Source organism: Miscanthus floridulus, chromosome 13 (assembly GCF_019320115.1).
Source record: "Miscanthus floridulus cultivar M001 chromosome 13, ASM1932011v1, whole genome shotgun sequence".
NCBI lineage: Eukaryota > Viridiplantae > Streptophyta > Magnoliopsida > Poales > Poaceae > Miscanthus > Miscanthus floridulus.
The window spans coordinates 44,022,199-44,045,799 of NC_089592.1; positions in this window are offsets into that span (position 1 = coordinate 44,022,199).

Below are 23,601 nucleotides of genomic sequence, written 5' to 3' on the forward strand. Positions count from 1 at the left end.
TAGATTCACTAAATTTAATGATATGGTTAAATGATGATGATGATGACTATGATAATGAGCCATGAATTACCTGATATGGTTATTATTGTTTGCAACTTAATTAAGTGATTGATTAGTATAGGTGCTAATATAGATGGTAGGTAATGGCTAAAAGTCGCTGCTAGTATAGGCGGATAATGCTTATGATTACTCAAGCTTTTATGCAAAAAGGTTGTCAGCTCAACTCCATCAAATAAAGCCTTGCATAATCCTTGGTGTCACTTTATTTCTGGTTTACGACGGGTAAGTCTGGCTGAGTACATTCTCGTACTCAGGGTTTATCCCACCATGTTGTAGGTGGAGTTCTCGGCCTGTTGAAGATGGTGGCTAACCGCCAGTGGGCTCGGTGATTCTATACTTACTTCTCATCTCCATGCTTTTGTCGGATGATGTCACTTATGCTAGCAATGTATTTGAAACTTATATTTTGGTAATCATGTGAAAGCTATGTTGTTTTCACTAAGCGATTTTGAAACCCAAACTTGTACTATTATTCGTGAACCCAATTATAATATTATTTCTGCTGTAACCCTAGTGTATGTGATGTGTATTTTCTTAATCACGCGATCTTGGTTGTGATGTTGATTTACCGAGGTCTTTCGGGACACTCGACGGACTACCGGGTTTATATGAGTGAAAGTATGCGCATGTCAACGTATTAGCGGGGACAGCCGTACTTGATCTTGTATAAATTGGGCGGTTCTGTTACAGTAGCCATGTGGTGACCATGGCCTATGGCCGGTCGGCCACAACGCCGGCCGATTCAAATCGGCTAAGTCCTGATGCAGGCCATCTGAAACATGATTTTCAAACCCCTGAATCTCCCAAACCGTGATGAATTTTGGCAAACCATCTTCACCACTTTGTAGAGCTACATGAGTACTACAAAAATGCTTGGAGGAGTTTTTCCTAATTCCTAATGGTTTGCAAACTAAAAATCACCAAAGGTAGCTACAAGGAAACTGAAAATCAGCTTTAGACTTAGGCAATTTTTTGAGTTTTAGAACAGCATTAAGTTGATTCTTGTGAGCCCTATTTGACCATGTTAGGCACTGAATTAGCTCATGACCCTTAAACAAAGTTTGTTCCACATGACATGAACTACAACTTTCATTTAGGTTCCACTATTATGCAAATAATATATGCTATAGTTCAACTTTGGTCAAAGTAGGATCATGAAAATTGACATTTCAATGTAAACCAACACTTATAAGCAAATTTGGGCTAGGTCATGAATACAAACATTGTTCCATTTACCATCCTAGATATGTCTAAGGTGTTTTTGTGACCTCACAACCATCTCTTGCATTGGTCACCCATGATCACAAGCATATGTAAGTGTATAAGCAACATCACATGTGATAAAGAGAAGGTGAATGACATGAAACTTCATATGCTCATGCTCGTGAATGCTTGGATGATGCTTGTGCTCATGAAATGCAAGTGCTAAATGCATGCTTAACACTAGGGTGTTATAGTCTCCTCCCTTTTGTACTTGTAGCAAGCGCCTCTAGGGACCCCGATGACGCCGCGTAGGTGACAGCGTCATGGTTCATTATGTTTTCAAGCGGTTCGATCGCTCTAGTACTTTTGGGGATTTAAGTGAAAAGAATGCTCTTTTTTGTGTGTTTGGGTTTCCCTTGGTGCCCGTTGCGAGCCCCCGAGCTACGAGATTGGGGTCGTGCTATTGGCTTGATGATATGAGGAATCGTTCCCTCGACCTCTTTTTGCATGGTGGCTCATAGGTCTTGGACCTTTCATTTCTTCCACATGACCGAGCCATGATCATGCTTTGGGCTATGCATTGCTTCTCAAGGAAGACACTATTGCGTCACCTCGGCCATCTGCTTCGTCGAACTCACCTGGAGAGGTCGCAGACCTCTAATGGTTTATGAGTCTCCAAAGCTGGCCTTAGGTCTTGGACCTAGGATGCAGGGTGGAGTTGGTCGAGGCTAGGCCCTGACTTCTTGCAGGGTCATAGGGTCCTGACTCCATTTTTCCCCTAGCATCCTTGCCGACGTCAAGAGGTCGTGTTGCCCTATAATAGGTAGGTTTGGTTTCGCCCCATGTGGGGAGAGGCATGTCCACCCTAACCACATGGTCATAGCGGTGTGCTTCATTAGGGTCGATGGGTAATTCGAGCGGGATTTGATATCCTCCCCAATTGACTTGGAGTTCGACTGTGCCTCATTGAGAGATGTCCCATAAATCATTAGCCATCAAACCCGTTGGCCCCAACTGCCTCCGCATCAGTCAGAGGGCAAGATGCCGCCCCCTAGAGGTGATCAACCTAGGGGACTTCGAAGCGGACAACTCGAACATAGAGGGAGATGGTCACTTGGCTCCACACCACTGATTAGATCAGTAGGGGCCATCTCACCCTACCCCCATCCCTTTATATCCTTGAGCCCTTCTAAGGGCTGGCCCAAGAGTGGGTTTCCAAAGCACGATGCAGGGTCATGGTTGCGGTGGGTCATTTTGTGCATGATCTCATGGGGTGGTTGGCCTCCCCAGTCATGTCATGGCATAATGGCACCCACTCACGAGCAGTCATCTACCACAAAATGCTGGCACACAAATCGAAATGATATGGAAAGAGTGGGGATGCGCAAGGCTTACTTGGTTCACGCCACTGCGTGGGGAACCGTTGCTCCACCTTCCCTCCTATTAGTTCACCTGCTCTACAGGGTTTCCCAAGTGGTTAGTAAATGTAAGAGAATGCGCATGCATCTCAAGTGTCCATAGTGGCTATAAATACGCAAGAGTGGTACGACATGAGAGACATTCGCTTTGAGTCGCCTGCTCCGCCACATCCCTAATCTTGTTGTTGTGTGTTCAGAGCTCCTTCTTCACCAGCCAGATGGATCATGGCAAGCGGCTACTGGAGGAGTCACCGGAGGGTGGTGGGCCACCACCGCGTCTTCATGCTTGCCTGTGTGGTCAGGGGTAAGTGTATTCAGAGGGTGTTTAAATTTGAAATTTGACTTGTATTGACCATGTGCATCCCTAGGGCTGCCTCCCGCACCATGTTTGGTGGAGCCACCGATGCCACTCGTGCTATGACCCCACCCACAGGAGGTTCAAGTTCGTTGTCCTTGTTGTTGTCTTCTTTGGATGATTGGTGTGAGTTTCGTGAGCTCGCTCACGCAGCGGATGAGGCCCACCAGCGCTACTCCAACACTACCCGCAAGGTGGGATAGCTAGAGTGCTACCTTGATGCTGTTATGGTGGCCCTTGAGGCCATGGAGATGGAGACCACCACCACACAGGCAGTGGCCACTAACGCACATGCCCATATCATGGGTAAGGACGCTCTTCATCTTGTCGTCTAGTTTGTTGTTCACTAATCCTAATCTTCTTGTCTTCTTGTTGTCAGTGTTGGAAGAGTAGCTGGCAGCCTCCAACCATGAGACAGAAGAGGCCTACCTCTGGGTGGTTCTCTTGATGGAGGACCATGAGTGCATGGTGGTGGCTAGAGTCTGGTAGGGAGTTGGTGTTGCCCTCGCCGTGTTGTAACTCTGCACCAGCCAAGACTTCCATCAGGTGGTGCCTAGGTTCCTAGATCATGCCGGGCAGGCGCAGTGGGCAAAGCTAATCGATGACTTTGCCACCACTGCGGCTGTCATTGTGGCCATCATAGACATGGAGGACATCCTCCACGGCAGTGGCCAAGGGCCTTAGGTTGTACCTAGGGTCCTTTAATAAAGAGAACTTCTTAGTTTGTGTCTTGTGCTTCATTTTTTTTCATGTGCTCGTTGATGATCCGGTCATTCGAATGTCGTAGTTGTACAACCTTTCCTGGGGATCGACCCACAAGGTTTAGTTTAGTGCAACTCTATTTTCATGAATGAAGTGTCATAGGACAGATCCGGTGGCAGTGCGCCTTTCGTCGACTTCTTTCCCTTAGGTCGTGTCAACTTTCCTTCCCTTTTCCTTAGCGCGGCTTTGTGACCATGCCCAGAGCTGGCTCTTGGGGTTTGGTTTTGTACGTCCCATGTTTATGCATCGATGCACAATTTGCCATGATGTAGCCCCCATGAGTGAGACGTGTCAACTGGCACGCGCCGATCGACATGGGTCACTTGGGGTCACATGCATCGTGAGAATGTCGGTTTGATGTGAACTCATCGAGGCATACTGTGATCTCTAGGCGCTGGAAGGATTCATTGATGATTATGTATGAAGTCCTAGTCTAGGAGACTCATGTCTTAGAGTAGCTTTGGTGCAAACACTGGGCGTCCACGCTGCTAGTTGTGGCTTTTGACATCCGCGGTTCTTGGTGCAGTGAGACCTAGAACGTGCAACTCGTCGAATCGAGGAGTGCGCTGTGTCATGAGCCTTCTAGAGTTCGTCAATCGCGTCATCCTCATGATGGGTCATTGCTTGTCTCATTGCGAGCTATGGCCGAGGTCACTGAGCACAACCTCAGCATGCTCCCCTACCATGTAGGGAATCATGTTTGGGCCTAGCCCCTGAGGGTTAGGCCTAAGAGCCTGCCTTAGGCATGGCACTGATTGTCGTCGGCTAAGTGAGTTGAGGCTCCGAGGGTTGGCATATGACTGTTGTGATGTCGTTGTTCTCCCATTCATAGAGGTGGGCCTACTAAAGGTTGCCTCCTATGGTGATGATCTCATGAGGACCTAGCATCTTGAGCTTGAGGTAGGTGTAGTTGGGGACGGCCATGAACTTGGCGTAGCATGGTTGACCCAAGATGGCGTGGTAGGCGCCAAAAATCCACTATTTCAAAGGTGAGCGTTTCTGTGCGAAAGTTGGCTTGTCCTTTGAACGTCATGGGTAAGTAAACCTATCCAAGGGGAATGGCTTGAAGCCTAGTTATGACTCTATGGAACGAAGCACTGGATGGTCGCATCACTTCTCACGACAGCCCCTTGGCATCGTAAGTCTCTGCGTAGAGAAGATTGAGGCTGGTCCCACTGTCCATGTGGACATGAGACACATGGGTCTTGTCGATGATTAGGTTGATGACAAGGGGAAGTGCCCTTGTTGCGGAATGTGGTCTGGGTGATCCTTGCTGTCGAAAGTGATCGCAATTTCTGACCATTTTAGGAAAGCTAGGATGGCTTCGCCTAGATTGGCCACGTTGACCTCCTTGGCCATGAGCTTGTACCGGTGCTTGGACTCATACGCCACTGGTCCACCAAAGATCATGAAGCACCCTTTTAGGTCGGCATACACATCCCCTTTCTCATCATTGTTGGCGGATCTAGATGGTGCATCCATACCAGTAGCCTTGTAGTCACCTTTGAATTAGCATTTGATGATGTCACACTCCTCGAGGGTGTGCTTGACTAGATAGCCATGATTGTGGCATGGCATATTGACTATCTTGTCAAAACTGACATGGTTGAGCTCGCTAGTTTTCTGCCTATGGACCCTGTCAACCACCTCAATGAACTCACTATCACGGCACCTCTAGCTGTCCTTCTTGCATTTTCCTTGCCGATTGTGGTCCTTAGCCTTGTCCATGGGTTCAGCTTGAGCCTTACCCTTGTATTTGCAAAAGATTGCATGGACAGCCTCCTTGTCGGAGGCATGGCTTGTTGTGAGGTCGAGCAACTCCCATGTCATCTACGGTTGTTGCGTCTGAGCTCATGGACGAGTGCTTCATTGGTCATGCTAAAGATGAATAGTCCAATCATGTATGCATCCACGATATTGGGAAGCTCATTGCACTATTTGGAAAAGTGGCAGATGTACTCGTGTTGAGTCTCTCCTACTTTTTGTTTGTAGGCTTTGAGATCCCAAGAATATCTAGGGCGCATGTACATGCCCTAGAAGTTTCCTATGAAGATGCGCTTGAAGTCTACCCATGAGTGGAGCTATCCATGGGGAGATGTTCGAGCCATGCTTGGGTGCTTTCCACGAGGTAGAGTGGTAGGTATTGGATGATGAAGAGATCATCGTCTGCCCCGCCTACTTGACAAGCGATCTTCTAGCCAAACAGCGGGTTTGGTGTCCCTAGAGTACTTGACAATGTTCATCGGCGTGCAGAAACACGCTAGAAACAACATTTGCCTGGAACATCTTCTTGAACGCTTGCGGGCCGCAAGCGTCTAGGCTTGGACTACGTCTAATGTCCTAGATCCTGGGGTGTCATCCATGGTTGTCCAGATCACTATTGCCTTAGTATGGTAGATCTTGGCCCGCTAGGTCCTGCTCCAGGCACCTAGCTGCCTTGGGTCAGGCGGGCGTTGTGGTTTTGATGTAATGGTTGCATGCTGGGGAAGGCTCCCGCCTATGCGCGACCATGTCATTGCTAGGTCAGAGCATGCTCGATGTGCGGTACCCCCGAGGGGCGCCACACGCTGAGGAGATGTACATGAGGCTAGCCTCGGGATGCTACCTCTCCATAGAGCTTTGAGCCTACTGTACCGCCATAGTTTCTAGCAGGTCTCGTAGCTCCTGATGGATGCACTTTCCCTCGTCGGTCGAGGGTTCAGGGGCCATCTGCGTAATCATGGCGGCCACCATGATGTTCTAGCTAGCTTGAGGGAAGATGGGTGTCTCCCTCTTGCCTTGATGGATTTGATCATACACACGGCATGCCCATGGCTTTGCACCCTTGGTGTCATGGTGTTGCGGGCTAGGGCATCCATCACCATGGCATTCATTGGCTTGATTGGCTTCATGGGCCCTAGCTCATTCCAGGCGCTCCTAGGCATACTTTGCTTGCTCCCCAAGGGTGTGTGGAATTGGATAGGCATCATCCTCTACACCTTCCAATGGTGCCACCCTTCCTCTGAGAGTGCAATATGTTGCATTCCCTCAGCGGATGTTAGCTCCCTTTAGAATCAGACTTGGAGTCCATGTTCTCAAGGGTTGCCAGTACGAGATCATAGATGTACTCTAGATCCCACTCCATCATCCCCACAAACCCAGAGGAACCCGACACCATCATATGCCCATTGCGCCTGGCTAGCTCTCGCTCAAAGAGCATGATCGTGTCCCTCATTTTGGAGGGTAGAGCGGTGCTAGTGTTCTAGAATTCGGTGTCTAGCGGCAAGGGCCCACTTCTAGAGAGTTGGGCAAAAGCGTTCACTGACACATAGAAAACATGTCAGCTTAGCTCTGGCTTAGGATTCACCCTGAGATAGGCGTTGATTCTGCATGCTAGTGCATTAGAATCAATGATCGTAGGACCAACACGGGCTAGTCTATGATCGAGCATCGACATGTGCGATGAGGCGCATTCTCTTCATTGAGTTGTAGCTAACCTAGGTGGTTAGCTATGAAGTGTAGGTCCTCGAAGTGCAGCGCTTGCCCGAGAAAGACTATTAACGGGAGCTAGCCCATTGATGTCAGTGAACTCAAGGCTTCCAAAGTGGATGCAGCCATCAGGGGTCATGCCAAGAGCAAGTCCGACGTAGGTGTAGGGAGCCATCACTTCCTTCTCAACAATGAGAGTGCACTGACTATCCCCTACCTGGTGCTGCTAACTATCGATGTTTTGTAAACTGGACTAGTAAACTTATACGATTATCATGCTATTCTAGGAAGACGATGGTAGCATCCAAGAGACATGAGGATTTATATTGGTTCCAGTTAGAGCCCTACGTCTAGTCTTAGAGATGATAGATTGTGTGTTCCTCGCTTGAATGCTCTGAAGTTCTTACAATGGGGGTGCAAGAAAGGTGGAAGAAGTAGAAGAGCTAGAGCTAGGAGATGTACTGCTTGAAGGGATGCTTACAGGAATCTAGAGGTTGTGAAGAATGTGTAGAGATTCATAATGGAGAAGATGGTGCCCTGGCTGCACTTATGTAGAGTTTGGGGCTAGGTCAATGTCACAGAACCGATCAATTTATAAGAGTACAAGTACAATGGTAGCCCACAAGCGGTCGCACTATCATACTTGAACCCATATAAACCCGGTAGTCCATCGAGTACCACGACGGGTCTCGATAAACAATTTACAACAACCAAGATCGTACATGATTCAACATACATGTCACATATTACATAAAGTTCACAGATATATTTCCATCATCAGAGTATGAAACAAAGTTATTACCAACCAAGTTTGATAACAAAAGCGGAAGCAAATTAAGTTTGAAAGTAAAGTTTCCAACATCATTTAGTACAGTGCCAACATACGATCATAGTCCACAAAAGCATGTAGAGGGATTAACAAAGAAGCCTAGCCAAGGCTTACTCCTCATCCACAGCGGGATAGAAGCAACTCTTGCAATAACCATGATACATAGTGCCATCTGCAACAATGGGAAATAAAACCCTAAGTACGAGAAGGTACTCAGCTAGACTTACCCGTCAAAAACTAGAAATAAAATGACTCCAAGGATCATGCAAGGTTGTATAAGTGGAGGTAGCTTGGCAACATTTTGCATAAAAGCGATTAACTCCGTTGTATAATTATGATCCTGTTATCAAGTTAATTATGACTATCCATCTCTAAATTAGCAACTAACCTGTGCCAAATAGGTGGTATATCATTTTAAAAGCATACAATAGTAACCATAGCAGGTATTGGAATTCCATATTCATTCAAACCATCATGTTTCATAACACAGTTACTACGATGCTGGAGCTAGCCAAGTTTCTCACTATCCGAGAGAGATGGTGATTCGAATTGATTTCAACCAGCTAGAATTTTATTCCTAACACAAACCTAGGCAGACCAGATCATTAGTCGCCTTAGGTCACCTTTGGTACAACACAGGTCCACATTTCGCGAGTTCGTACCGCGCCGCACAGTCAGGGACACCAAATGCCTGGACGTTTAGGCCTAGCCTACCCTTGGACTCAGTCTGGCTCCCTACAAGGAGCGCACAACAAAATGGGGCCTGGCCTGAGTTGAGCTACTCGGCTTCATGGTCGCAACGAGTTATTCGGCCAGCTAAGTGATAGGCATGCGTTCAATCTTATCAGAAGTTCCAATAATGGTACAGTCCTTAACCGACATAGATGGAATCACATGAGTCAACCTACGCATAGACTCCGCCTGGCCTTGATTTTCTTTTACCCCATGGTTCTGTTCCACGATAGCAAATATAGCCAACCGTGCTCTGGTATCCACCTATATCTCACAGGTGACAGGAAATCACCCGACTTCTACCTACCGGTCTAAGCATGGCTAAGCATATATTCGATCCTAGACCTACATAGGATTAATGATGTATATATTTGGACAAGGAATTTATATGCACCAAGTGGTTCCATTCAACTCTTATAACCTAATGCATCAATCATAAGAACTTGAGTAATATTTTGTAAAATACTAGGAGACTTAGAATGCTCTGGGGCTTGCCTTTTAGAAAGGACGTGGGGCGGTGATCAGGGCACTTCGGAAGGTCTTCTAGGTTCTGCTCCTCGCCTTCAAGAGCTGCGGCTTGAGGATTCCCCTGCTGGTCCCCTTCCTCTACTTCGTCGAACTCCAGCAACGTTATTTCTTCCTTTGATCCTAGATGCATGAATATGGCATAAGGTATTGCGAATGTATGCATGCCGACAAGTATAATATGATGATACATGATGAATGCATTCTTGTATGTATTCTTGACATCATGGTGTTGAAGTAATAACAAGTGTATCGTGTTTTACTGAGTAGGTGCATATCTCTTCTTAATTACTCAATCAAACACTTCAGTAGTTCATGTACCACACTACAAAAGAGCAACTACTTGTTTTACTCATAACTGAAGTTTTACTTATCCAAAGGTGGTGAGCTTAGACTTTCTGGAAAGCTTATAAAATTGTCTACAACTCTTATTTAATCACCAAAAGCTAATTCACAAATTATTTTTACCAAAATAGACAATCAATCTAGTGCTGTCCAAAAATTTCCAGAGAGCAAGCAATTTGGAAATACTAAATTTAAACAGCTATAACTCCTAAACCCTTTGGCCTATTGCTCTGAAATTTTAACACAAGATAAATGAAGAAGTTATCTACAACTTTGTTATTAACTATGTTTACAGCAAACACCATTTTTACTATGCAACATACCTAATCACAGAATCTGTCCGAAAGCCCTCCCAACTTGAATTATAAAGCAACAATACTTTTACTTCATGTAAGCATTCAAATTTTGACAACACAAAGTCTACCAACAGTTCAAGCATACCAAATACACTCAAGAAAACATCATGGTAAAGCCCAAATTATTTATTTAAATGCCTTTATTATTTTATTTACATACTTAGGTTAAATAATAAACATATACCAAATGTGCATCATAAATTCTCAAATATTTACAGTGCCTTACTAATGCTACCAAAAGACTATTGTAAAATTTTATGCCATTTTACCAAGTAAAACATCCTATGCAAAAAATGACAAGGTAGAAAGGCTTAAAATAGCATAAATAGAAAACCCTAGTGAAAAGTGTCAAGCAACAGATTTTATATTTTTCTTAGCATCCATATGGAACTAGGACAACCTCCAACAAATTTTATGAACATAGGATTCATAATTAATTTATAAAAAATCATACAAGGATTACCTAATTATAAAAGGAAAATCTATAACTATAGATCTATACATGCACTGACCCTCAAACTTTTACCAGAGCTCATACATCTCAAGAATAGCTTGCCACAAAAATTTCATAATTTTTGGACCACAGGAACTCTAGATATAAAATAAACAAGTTTACATAAATTCAAAAACACATTTCAAGTTTCAATTTAAATCCTCCAAAAACTCTACTGCATATGCTGATATCATATTTTTTCTAAATACTACACTTCACCAAGATCCTAACAAAATTTGAATCACCAAATTTGGATCTACGCAACTGGAGATATAAAATTTACAAAACCGCATGAAATCAGGGATTAAATGAGCTATCCTAATACTCTTCAGTCACGATGGCGGCATTCATGGCGGCATGGCGGAGCCAGACAATGGCGCTACGTCGGCGGTGGCCACGACGACGCAAGTTCAAGCTTGGACGAGCATCTACTACCCAAGACAAACTCAACGCACAAGCTAACTCATGGAAAGATGGACGGTGGCGCTCTAGCCGCGGTGATGGGCACGGCGGTGATGCTCCGGCGAGGTCAAGCACGGCACGGAGGCTTACCGAGCGTGGTCAGCGAGCACGGGCGGATGCGGTGAGGCTTGGGGATGGAAGTGGAGTGGTTGCAGTGGTGGAGAAGCGGTGAGGGCGAGCTGGCACCGACAATGGCGACGGCGGTGAGCGCTCGGTGCTAGCGGCTACTGCTGCGGGCGAGCACTATGGCGATGGAGGGGTAGAAAAACAAAATGGGTACGCGGGGCTCGAGCGGGCGAGGGTAGGGGGTGATAAGGCACGCTTTGGCCTAGCTTGGTCGCATAGGGCAGGGCGCCAGCGATGCATGGCGTTCGCCTCCTCCATGCGGCAGCCATCGTCTGAAGGCGGTCGGCCATAGACGCCGATCGTTTTAGTTCGTCAGAGCACCCGATTTTGGCCTGACAGTGAGTTTTCGTGAAGCCCGATCTCTCAAACCATGTAGCAAAATCGAAAATAGTCAATAACAAACTTGTAGCTCTATGTACCAGTTTCAAATGTTCTTAAAGGATCAAGACCTAATTCCAAACAGTTAAGGAGTAATGTCATCCTAGAGTTTTCAAACTGTCAGAGCACTTGACTTAGCAAAATTTGCTGTGTTGAAAATGTTGATTTGCTAATTTTTGTGAGCTCCAAAAGACTAAGTTATGCACATTATCATCACATGACCCAAAAATAAAAGTTGCTCCCCATACCATATACTACAACTTTGCTTTAGTGACCACCTACATGCAAAGTCTCTAGCATATGATTCAAACTTGGTCAAACATGCTTCCTTAAAAAGATGACTCATACATGAACTATGACTTAGTGACTCGTTTAGCCCTAGCCATGAATACCAAAGTTGTTCATAATGATACTCTAAACATGTTTAAGCTATTGGCAAGGTCACACAATCATTTCATGTATTGGTCACACATAGGGCTATCTAGGTCAACACATGTAACATCACTTAAGTGCTTGATCATGAAAGGTGACCTTCATGAACAATGTTCCATTTGCTAACCTAAGTGTTGCAAATATGTTTTTATGACTCATATCAACCAATTACATGTATACACTCATGATCATATGCATATATACAAGGAAACATGAAATAATAAGCAATGTTGCATATGTATCAATCAAATGTTTCAAGTGTAAATGCTTATATACGAATGCTTGATGTTCATGCTCATGCTATGCAAGTCAATTTATGCAAGGCTAACACCTAGGGTGTTACATCCCCTCCCCCTTATAAAAATCTTGTCTCGAGATTTGCAAGACCTACCATTCTTGGAAAAAGGTAGGATAAACCTCTCGTAAATAATCCTCTCGTTCCCATGTATCATCTTGTTCACTGTGATTGTTCCACATCACCTTATAGAACTTAATGATCTTACTCCATGTTACTCTTTCCATCTCTTCTAACACTCAGATTGGCTTTTCTTCATAGGTCAAATCCGATTGAAGCTGTACATTGGTGCGTGCAATAGCTTCTTCAGGTACATGAAGACATTTCTTCAACTAAGAAACATGGAAGACATCAAATATTGCACTCATCTCTGGTGGAAGTTGTAACTTATAAGCAACATCCCCCTTTCATTATGGAATCTTGTATGGCCCAACATATCTAGGCGAAAACTTCTTTTTCATTCGAAACCTCTTCACCTCTTTCATGGGTGATACTTTCAAGTATACATAGTCACCCACTTCAAAAGTCAGTGGTCTTCTTCTTTTATCAGCATAACTCTTTTGTCTCGATTGAGCTGCCTTCATATGCTGTTGGATAACACGCACTTGCTCTTCAGCTTCATTGACAAAGTCAATACCAAAGTATCTCCTTTCACCGGGCTCAATCCAATTCAATGAAGTTCTACATTTTTTGCCGTACAAAGCTTCAAATGGAGCCATCTTGATACTTGCTTGATAACTGTTGTTATAGGAGAACTCAACTAAAGGTAACCATTTCTCCCACGAACCCTTGGAAGATATAACACAAGCTCTTAGCAAATCTTCTAAGATTTGGTTCACTCGCTCTGTCTGTCCGAAAGTCTATGGATGGTATGCCAAACTTCTGATTAGCTTAGTTCCCAAAGCCTGGTGCAAGTGTTCCTAGAAACGAGCTATAAACTGTGGTCCTCGATCTGAGATTATGGTCCTGGGTACTCCATGTAGCCTCACAATCTGAGAAACATACAGTTCAACGTACTTCCCCACATGATACCTTGTGTTCACTGGTATAAAATGGGCTAACTTGGTGAGATGATCTACAATAACCCATATCGAATCATGACCTTGCGGTGTCATTGGAAGGCCTGTGATAAAGTCCATACTGATTTCTTCCCATTTCCAACCTAGAATAGGCAATGGCTGAAGTAATCCGGCATATTTCATATGAACGGCTTTTACTCTACTGCAGTTATCGCATCTAGCAACATAGGCTACGATCTCTTTTTTCATCTTAGTCCACCAAAAACGTGTTTTCAAATCTTGGTACATCTTACTACTACCCTGGATGGATAGACAATTTGGATGAATGAGCTTCATCTAAAATTTGATTTCTAAGCTCACGGTCTTTTGGTACCACGAGTCGGTCCTCAAACCATAGCACACCTCTTTCGTCCAATCTGAAATGCTTGGTTTCTTGTTCTAGCATCTTTCTCTTGATGTGACTTATACCTACATCTGTCTGCTGCAGCTCTATGATTTTTCTCTAAAGTGAACAACTAATCGTGATATTGTGCAGTACAACATGATGTAACAAATTGAAGCCATCTTCTAACAATGCTTCCATAGTATTACAATGAGATTTCTGACTGAGTGCATCGGCTACTACATTAGCTTTCCTCGGATGGTAATGCACTTCCAAATTGTAGTCCTTAATCAATTCTAACCATCTTCGCTATCTCATATTCAGCTCTGGTTGGGTAAAGATATACTTGAGACTTTTGTGGTCAGTATATATATGACATACATTGCCCAACAAATAATGTCTCCATATCTTTAATGCATGAACAACTGCTGCAAGTTCTAAATCATGCGTGGGGTAGTTGACTTCATGTTTTCTCAATTGCCGAGAAGCATATGCAATAACTCTTCCTTCTTGCATAAGCACACACCCCAAACCTATACCTGATGCATCACAAAATACATCGAAAGGCTTCTCAATATCATGTTGTGCTAAGACAAGCGCTGTAGTTAACAGAGTTCTAAGGGTGTGAAAAGTTGTTTCACATTCTAGTGTCCATTTGTACTTCTCATCTTTCTAAAGTAGTCTGGTCATGGGCTTAGCTATCTTTGAGAAATCTAGAATGAAATGATGATAATATCCCGCTAACCCTAGGAAACTCTAAACTTCATGAACCGAAGTCGGGGCTTTCCAATCCATGACCTCTTGTACTTTTGATGGGTCCATAGAGATTCCATCTCTTGATAAGATATGACCTAAGAAAGGTACTTTGCTCAACCAAAATTCACACTTGCTAAACTTTGCATATAACTTGTGCTCCCTCAATCTGGATAGAACAATCCTCAGATGCTCTTCATGATCTGACTCATTTTCTGAATAAATCAATATATCATCGATAAACACAACCACGAACTTGTCAATCTCAGGGCATGAATACCGAATTCATCAGGTACATGAAGTAGGAAAGAGCATTTGTTAGTCTAAAAGACATAACCAAATACTCATATAAGCCGTACCTAGTAGAGAAAGCAGTTTTAGGTATGTCCTCTGGCCTGATCTTTATCTGATGATAGCCTGATCTCAAGTCAATCTTGGAGAATACCTTCGCCTTTGCCAACTAATCGAACAAGATGTCAATGCAAGGCAACGGTTATTTGTTCTTGATGGTTACAACATTGAGTGGTCGGTAATCTACACACATCCTTAGTGACTTGTCCTTTTTTTCACAAACAATGCTGGACAGCCCTAGGGAGATGAACTCAGTTGGATAAGACCCTTGTCCAACAGATCCTATAACTGAATCTTAAGTTCTGCTAACTCATTTGGTGGCATTCTATATGACCTTCTTAAGATAGGTGCCATACTTGGCACTAACTCAATCTTAAATTCCACATCCCTATTAGGTGGTAAGCCTAGTAATTCCTCTAGAAATACATCCTGAAAACTCACAAACCATAGGGATATCACAAAGGGTAGTGGTTTGGATAGCACAAGCTAAATGTTGAAGTTCAAAATTTCAGGAGAGTGGTACTAGAAAAGCATTCCCTCCCTTGGGTTCTCTCAACATAACAGTATGAGTGCTAGTGTCAATGAGAACACCATGATCCTTCATCCAATTCATGCCTAAGATTACACTTATTGATAACCCGGGCAATATTATCAAATCCGTTGTATACTCCCTCCCTTGTATCGAGATGAGCACATTTTTTACTATCTTATTTGTAGAAATAGTAGCCCCTACTGAACTTATATTATAACCCCCCTTGCTTCAATTATTTCCTGATCATGTCTAGATGCAAATGCTTGACTCATAAATGAATGAGAAGCTCCCGAATCAAATAAAACAACAGTGGGATGCTTGTTGACAAGAAACATACCAGCCATGACAACTTCTCCTGTGGGCACTTCCTCAATAGCTGTATAATGCATGTATCCTGGATGTGCCCTTGTGTTCACCTGCCTCTGATTGTTCTAATTTGGATTGCCATTCTTCTTGGGGTGGGGGCATTCCTTGGCCCAATGCTCCACTTGATTGTAGTTAAAATAGGGTTGATTACTCCTAAGTCCGGTGGAGCTTCCCTGACTGCCATTTCCTTTTGGTAAGGCAATAGTGAATGCCTTACGGAATGCTTTCTGAGGCCTACTGTTTTGAGCTTTAGGTGATGGAGGCCTAAACTTGGGTGCAGGTGGATGGAATTGTGGCCTAGCTATGATAGGAGCTCTAGATTGTGAAGATCCAGAGGCACCTGCCTCGAATGCCCTCTTGCTGACCCTTAGCGGCCGCATGCATGTTATTGTGGTTTTCCTGGGTCAAAGCATCACTAATAAACTCATTGTAAGTAGTGCACTTAGAATTGACCATGGTCTTCATCAGTTTGGTGCCTAGATCCCCGCTTGAAGCTCTCTATCTTCTTCTCCTCAGTATCTACAAAACCTAGAGCATACCTGGACAGATTGTTGAATGCGTGCATATATTATGTGAGGGTCTTTGTCCCTTGAGTGAGCCTCATAAATTCAGCCGCTTTCATGCGCATTAGGCCTGGGGGAATATGATGTCCCCAAAAAGCCAACTTGAACTGCTCCCATGTTACTCGTGCATTAGCAGGTAGAGAGGACAAGAAATGTATCCACCAGATCCCTGCTGGTCCTTGCAACTAGTGAGAAGCATACTCAGCCTTCAGATGCTCGGTGACCCTTAGTAGATGAAACTTCTGCTCAATGGTGTTGAGCCACTCGTCAGCATGTAGTGGTTCCTCAACCACCTTAAAGATAGGAGGCTTTGTATCCAGAAATTCCTTGAATGTACTGTGCTGATTTGGCTCGGGCCCTTGTTGCTGTGGGTGGCCACGAGCTGTGTTCTGCGCGATGAGGCGTAGAGCTTCCTCCATTGTCCTTTGGCTCCCCAAGAATTGGGCAAAGAACTCCTGAGCAGATGGCGGTGGTGGCGGTGGTAAGTCATCACCATTGCCATCATGGCTGCTACTAGCTCCTGCACGGGTGCGCGTTATCTACGAAGTTGCAACAATAAGCGATTATTGGTTGATGCCACAAGATTGTAGATGAATTTATAATCATGCCAAACTAAAATTACTAGAGACAATCTCATATTCATACAATAAAAACAGAGGCATAATAATTCATTCTCGCAACATGTCACCACCAATTTGATCACTCATCGGACTCATAGCACGTTAATGTTAAAATCGTGATCTCTGATAAATCAACTGAAATTTGCATTAGCGTTTAACCAAATGTGCGATAGTCATGCAAATAAAATATTACATAATAGTTCAATTCATCAACACCAAATTTAAACTATAGGTCCATTACATAACCAATGATGATACATTAAGCACTTCTACTAAGTACTAAGCGATCTAATCCTCATCATGATCACTATCGAGGTCAGAGATAGGATCATCTCCTTCCTCGGGCTCCACCTCTTCCTCTTCCTCGTCCTCATCATCATCTTCTTCCATATTTGGACCATCTTCTTCCCCATCCAAGATTGGGTTCAGCTAGTTGTTCAAATAGTGCACTTCATGCTGAAGGTTCATTACTTGAAATTGAGCCTGCGCAAGCTACTGACATAAGCCCCTTTCAGCATAGTTTTGGGCATTACTCATGTCGTGGTGCCTATCTCGCTCTATCCTTATTGTAGTGACATGGTTTTCTGCTGCATCACGCTGACGTCTAGCTGTGGACACCTCAGCACAGGCGGTCTCCAATTGCTCCCATAGCCCTGCAAGCAATGCTTGATCATTAGCTCTAGCTTCTTGAGCTACTGCCCTCTGCTAATCCACTTGCTCCATTTGGGCATAGAGAGTGCCCAAAGCTGCATAGGCTTGGTCAGATTCCCATCGGGCTTTACTTGTGGCTTTCTTTTGCTTGAGCACACACTTCTTGAGCTTATGCTACGTGGCTTTAGCTCTCATGAGTTTATCCATACAAGTGGTGTATGATTCCTGCCAGAAATCCCTAGTGTCCTGGCATGCACAAAACATCTTCATCACTACAAACATTGCACTCATGGAGGGACTAGAGCTATTTGCTCGCTCATCCTGATCTCTGATCAATGCATTTTGGTTGCGTTGTTCCCATATTGTGGTGGACGGATCCACCCAAGGAAACATATTCGCTGCACTGCTAGTAAGTGCATCTCCATGCTGCTAGGCAGATTTGCCTCAAAACCTCAAAGGCCACAACTTGGGTAGCCTCCCAAGGAGTTTTCCCTTTCGATTCTGCCTTCCACTCCTGCCAGAAGGGCGGTTGTGTGCGGGCTGGTATAGTTAGCCGCACCTCAGTACCATGGTTGTCCCTCCAAGTACTCTTCAATCCAATGATAAAGGGGCGGTTCATGGTACCCCACAAAGTGCAAAACTCTCCACAATAGGGTAGGTGTTCCGAATACCATCAGGAAATTCTCACATCCAACTAGTGCTGCCATCTGTACCATCATCATGTACAACTTTGTGAGACAAGGCCATAATGGATAAGAGTTACATAACTGAGTAAGAAATTTATAAGGGGAGGAACAATGTACTTATTTGAATGATAATTATCATGATGCATGCTTGTTCCGTACGTCCTCACAAACTTAGGAAAATTTGTTTCTAACGGTAGACACGGTGGCATACATACGTTCTCTCATATATAGCGTAACTAGTCGAGCTACATGTTTCGTTGTTAGTGTACCTGCATAAAAGTTTTATTTCAGCCCAAACCCATAATTAAATATGCAGAATGTACATCTAAATACTTCCATATATGCATACCCATACATATACTTCCGTATCAAAGCTACCCGATAACAGTTTAAACCCACAATTAAATACGCACCATATACACATGCAAGCACTGATACATAGCCGTACCAAAACTAACTCTCCCCGACCGCACGCTCACATCTTGCGGTCATGCCACTCATCATCTTACCTTGGCATAGAGGCATATGATCCATACATTACCATTCAAGTGAATGGCATCCATACTATAGCACGCCGTATGGACGATGAAGTAAAAACCCCTATGTTAGTACTTAAATAGCCACCTAATAGTCCTTAATTTGGGCATAAGGAAAGTGATCATTGGCACACTTTAGATTTCAAATACCTATTTATATAGCTATTAGTTGCTAGAGAAGGGTTTTGGGAAAACAAAAACTTTTGTTTTAAATACACATGTGACAATTAACGTTGAATCTTGCTCTGATGCCAGCTGTCATAGAACCGACCAAATTATAAGAGTACAAGTACAATGGCAGCCCGCAAGCGGTCGTACTGTCATACTTGAACCCATATAAACCTGGTAGTCCGTTGAGTACCACGACGGGTCTCGATAAACAATTTACAACAACCAAGATCGTACATGATTAAACATACATGTCACATATTACATAAAGTTCACATATACATTTCCATCATCAGAGTATGAAACAAAGTTATTACCAACCAAGTTTGATAACAAAAGTGGAAGCAAAATAAGTTTGAAAGTAAAGTTTCCAACATAGTTTAGTACAATAGCCAACATACGATCACAGTCCATAAAAGCATGTAGAGGGATTAATAAAGAAGCTTGCCTAGGGCTTACTCCTCATCCACAGTGGGATAGAAGCAACTCTTGCAATAACCATGATACACAGTGCCATCTGCAACAATGGGAAATAAAACCCTGAGTACGAGAAGGTACTTAGCTAGACTTACCCATCATAAACTAGAAATAAAATGACTCCAAGGATCATGCAAGGCTGTATAAGTGGAGGTAGTTTGGCAACATTTTGCATAAAAGCGATTAACTCCGTTGTATAATTATGATCCTGTTATCAAGTTAATTATGACTATCCATCTCTAAATTAGCAACTAACCTATGCCAAACATGTGGTATATCATTTTAAAAGCATATAATAGTAACCATAGCAGGTACTGGAATTCCATATTCATTCGAACCATCATGTTCCATAACACAGTTACTACGATGCTGGAGCTAGCCAAGTTTCTCACTATCCGGGAGAGACGGCGATTCGAATCGATTTCAACCAACTGGGAATTTATTCCTAACACAAACCTAGGCAGACTAGATCATTAGTCGCCTTAGGTCACCTTTGGTACAACACAGGTCCTACATTTCGTGGGTTCGTACCGCATCGCACAATTAGGGACACCAAATGCCAGGACATTCAGGCCTAGCCTGCCCTTGGACTCAGTCTAGCTCCCTGCAAGGAGCGCACAACAGAACAGGGCCCGGCCTGAGTTGAGCTACTCGGCTTTACGGTTGGAATGAGTTATCTAGCCAGCTAAGTGATAGGCATGCGTTCAATCTTGTCAGAAGTTCCAACAACGGTACGGTCCTTAACCAGCATAGACGGAATCACATGAGTCAACCTACGCATAGACTCCACCTGGCCTTGATTTTCTTTTACCCCATGGTTCTGTTCTATGATAGCAAATATAGCCAACCGTGCTCCGGTATCCACCTATATCTCACAGGTGATAGGAAATCACCCAACTTCTACCGGTCTAAGCATGGCTAAGCATATATTCGATCCTAGACCTACACAGGGTTAACGATGTATATATATGGACAAGGAATTTATATGCATCAAGTGGTTCCATTCAACTCTTATAACCTAATGCATCACTCATAAGAACTTGAGTAATATTTTGTAAATACTGGGAGACTTAGAATGCTCCAAGGCTTGCCTTTCAGAAAGGACGTGGGCGGTGATCAGGGCACTCTGGAAGCTCTTCTGGGTTCTGCTCCTCGCCTTCGGGAGCTGCGGCTTGAGGATTCTCCTGCTGGTCCCCTTCCTCTACTTCGTCGAACTCCAGCAACGTTATTTCTTCCTCCGATCCTAGATGCATGAATATGGCATAAGGTATTGCGAATGTATGCATGCCGACAAGTATAATATGATGATACGTGATGAATTCATTCTTATATGTATTCTTAACATCATGGTGCTGAAGTAATAACAAGTGTATCGTGTTTTACAGAGTAGATGCATATCTCTTCGTAATTACTCAATCAAACACTTCAGCAGTTCATGTACCACACTACAAAACAGCAGCTAATTGTTTTACTCATAACTGAAGTTCTACTTATCCAAAGGTGGTGATCTTGGACTTTCTGGAAAGCTTATAAAATTGTCTACAACTCTTATTTAATCACCAAAAGCTAATTCACAAATTATTTTAACCAAAACAGACAATCAATCCAGTGCTGTCCAGAAATTTCTAGAGAGCAAGCAATTCAGAAATACTAACTTTAAACAGCTATAACTCCTAAAACCTTTGGCCTATTGCAATGAAATTTTAACACAAGATAAATGAAGAAGTTATCTACAACTTTGTTATTAACCATGTTTACAGAAAACACCATTTTTACTATGCAACATACCTAATCACAGAATCTGTCCGAAAGCCATCCCAACTTGAATTATAAAGCAACAATACTTTTACTTCATGTAAGCATTCAAATTTTGACAACACAAAGTCTACCAACAGTTCAAGCGTACCAAATACACTCAAGAAAATATAATGGTAAAGCCCAAACTATTTATTTAAATGCCTTTATTATTTTATTTAGATACCTAGGTTAAATAATAAACATATACCAAATGTGCATCATAAATTCTCAAAAATTTACAGTGCCTTACTAATGCTACCAAAAGACTACTGTAAAAGTTTATGCCATTTTACCAAGTAAAACATCCTATGCAAAAATGACAAGGTAGAAATGCTTAAAATAGCATAAATAGAAAACTCTAGTGAAAAGTGTCAAGCAACAGATTTTATATTTCTCTTAGCATCCATATGGTACAAGGACAACCTCCAACAAATTTTATGAACATAGGATTCATAATTAATTTATAAAAATTCATACAAGGATTACCTAATTATAAAAGGAAAATCTATTACTACAGATCTATACATGCACTGACCCTCAAACTTTTACTAGAGCTCATACATGTCAAGAATAGCTTGCCACAAAAATTTCATAATTTTTGGAGCATAGGAACTCTATATATAAAATAAACAAGTTTACATACATTCAAAAACACATTTCAAGTTTCAATTTAAATCCTCCAAAAACTCTACTACATATGCTGATATCATATTTTTTCTAAATACTACACTTCACCAAGATCCTAACAAAATTTGAATCACCAAATTTGGATCTACACAACTGGAGATATAAAATTTACAAAACCACATGAAATTAGGGATTAAATGAGCTATCCTAATACTCTTCAGTCGATGACAGGTGGGACCCGCCTGAAAGGGGACCCCACGCGTCAGTGACACAGAACAGGGCAGCGGCACTGCTTGATATTGCGCGGCCACGGCTCGTCGACGGCGAGCTTCACCGGCGAGGGCATCTACACATCATGACCCCCATGACCTCCCGGACCTATTGACCTACTTGACCGAGCCTATCGTCGGAGCTAAGCACAGTGGCAGCATTCATGGTGGCACGGTGGAGCTAGACAACGGCGCTACACCGGCGGTGGCCACGGCGACGCAAGTTCAAGCTCGGACGAGCATCTACTAACCAAGATGAACTCAACGCACAAGCTAACTCATGGAAAGATGGATGGTGGCGCTCCAGCCATGGTGACGGGCGCAGCGGTGATGCTCCGGCGAGGTCAAGCGTGGCACGGAGGCTTGCTGAGCGTGGTCAGCGAGCATGGGCAGATGCGGTGTGGCTTTGGGATGGAAGTGGAGTGGTTGCGGTGGTGGAGAAGCGGCGAGGGTGAGCTGGCACCAGCAATGGCGACGGCGGCGAGCACTCGGTGCTGTGGCTACTGCTGCGGGCGAGCGCTATGGCGACGGAGGGGCAGAAAAATGAAATGGGTGTGCGGGGCTCGAACTGGCGAGGGCAGGGGGTGATAAGGTGCACTCTGGCCTGGCTTGGCCGCATAGGGTAGGGCGCCGGCGACGCATGGTGTTCGCCTCCTCCATGCGGCAGCCATCATCTAAAGGCGGTCGGCCATAGACGCCGATCGTTTCAGTTCGTCAGAGCACCCGATTTCGGCCTGACAGCGAGTTTTCATGAAGCCCGATCTCTCAAACCGTGTAGCAAAATCGAAAACAGTCAATAACAAACTTGTAGCTCTATGTACCAGTTTCAAATGTTCTTAAAGGATCATGACCTAATTCCCAACGGTTAAGGAGTAATGTCATCCCAAAGTTGAAGTTTTCAAACTGTCAGAGCACCTGACTTAGCAAAATTTGCTAAGTGTTGAAAATGTTGATTTGCTGATTTTTGTGAGCTCCAAAAGACTAAGCTATGCACCTTATCATCACATGACCCAATAATAAAAGTTGTTCCCCATACCAAATACTACAACTTTGCTTTAGTGACCACCTACATGCAAAGTCTCTAGCATATGATTCAAACTTGGTCAAACATGCTTCCTTAAAAAGATGACTCATACATGAACTATGACTTAGTGACTCATTTAGCACTAGCCATGAATACCAAAGTTGTTCATAATGATACTCTAAACATGTTTAAGCTATTGGCAAGGTCACACAATCATTTCATGTATTGGTCACACATAGGGCTATCCAGGTCAACACATGTAACATCACTTAAGTGCTTGATCATGAAAGTTGACCTTCATGAACAATGTTCCATTTGCTAACCTAAGTGTTGCTAATATGTTTTTGTGACTCATATCAACCAATTACATGTATACACTCATGATCATATGCATATATACAAGGAAACATGAAATAATAAGCAATGTTGCATATGTATCAATCAAATGTTTCAAGTGTAAATGCTTATATACGAATGCTTGATGTTCATGCTCATGCTATGCAAGTCAATTTATGCAAGGCTAACACCTAGGGTGTTACAG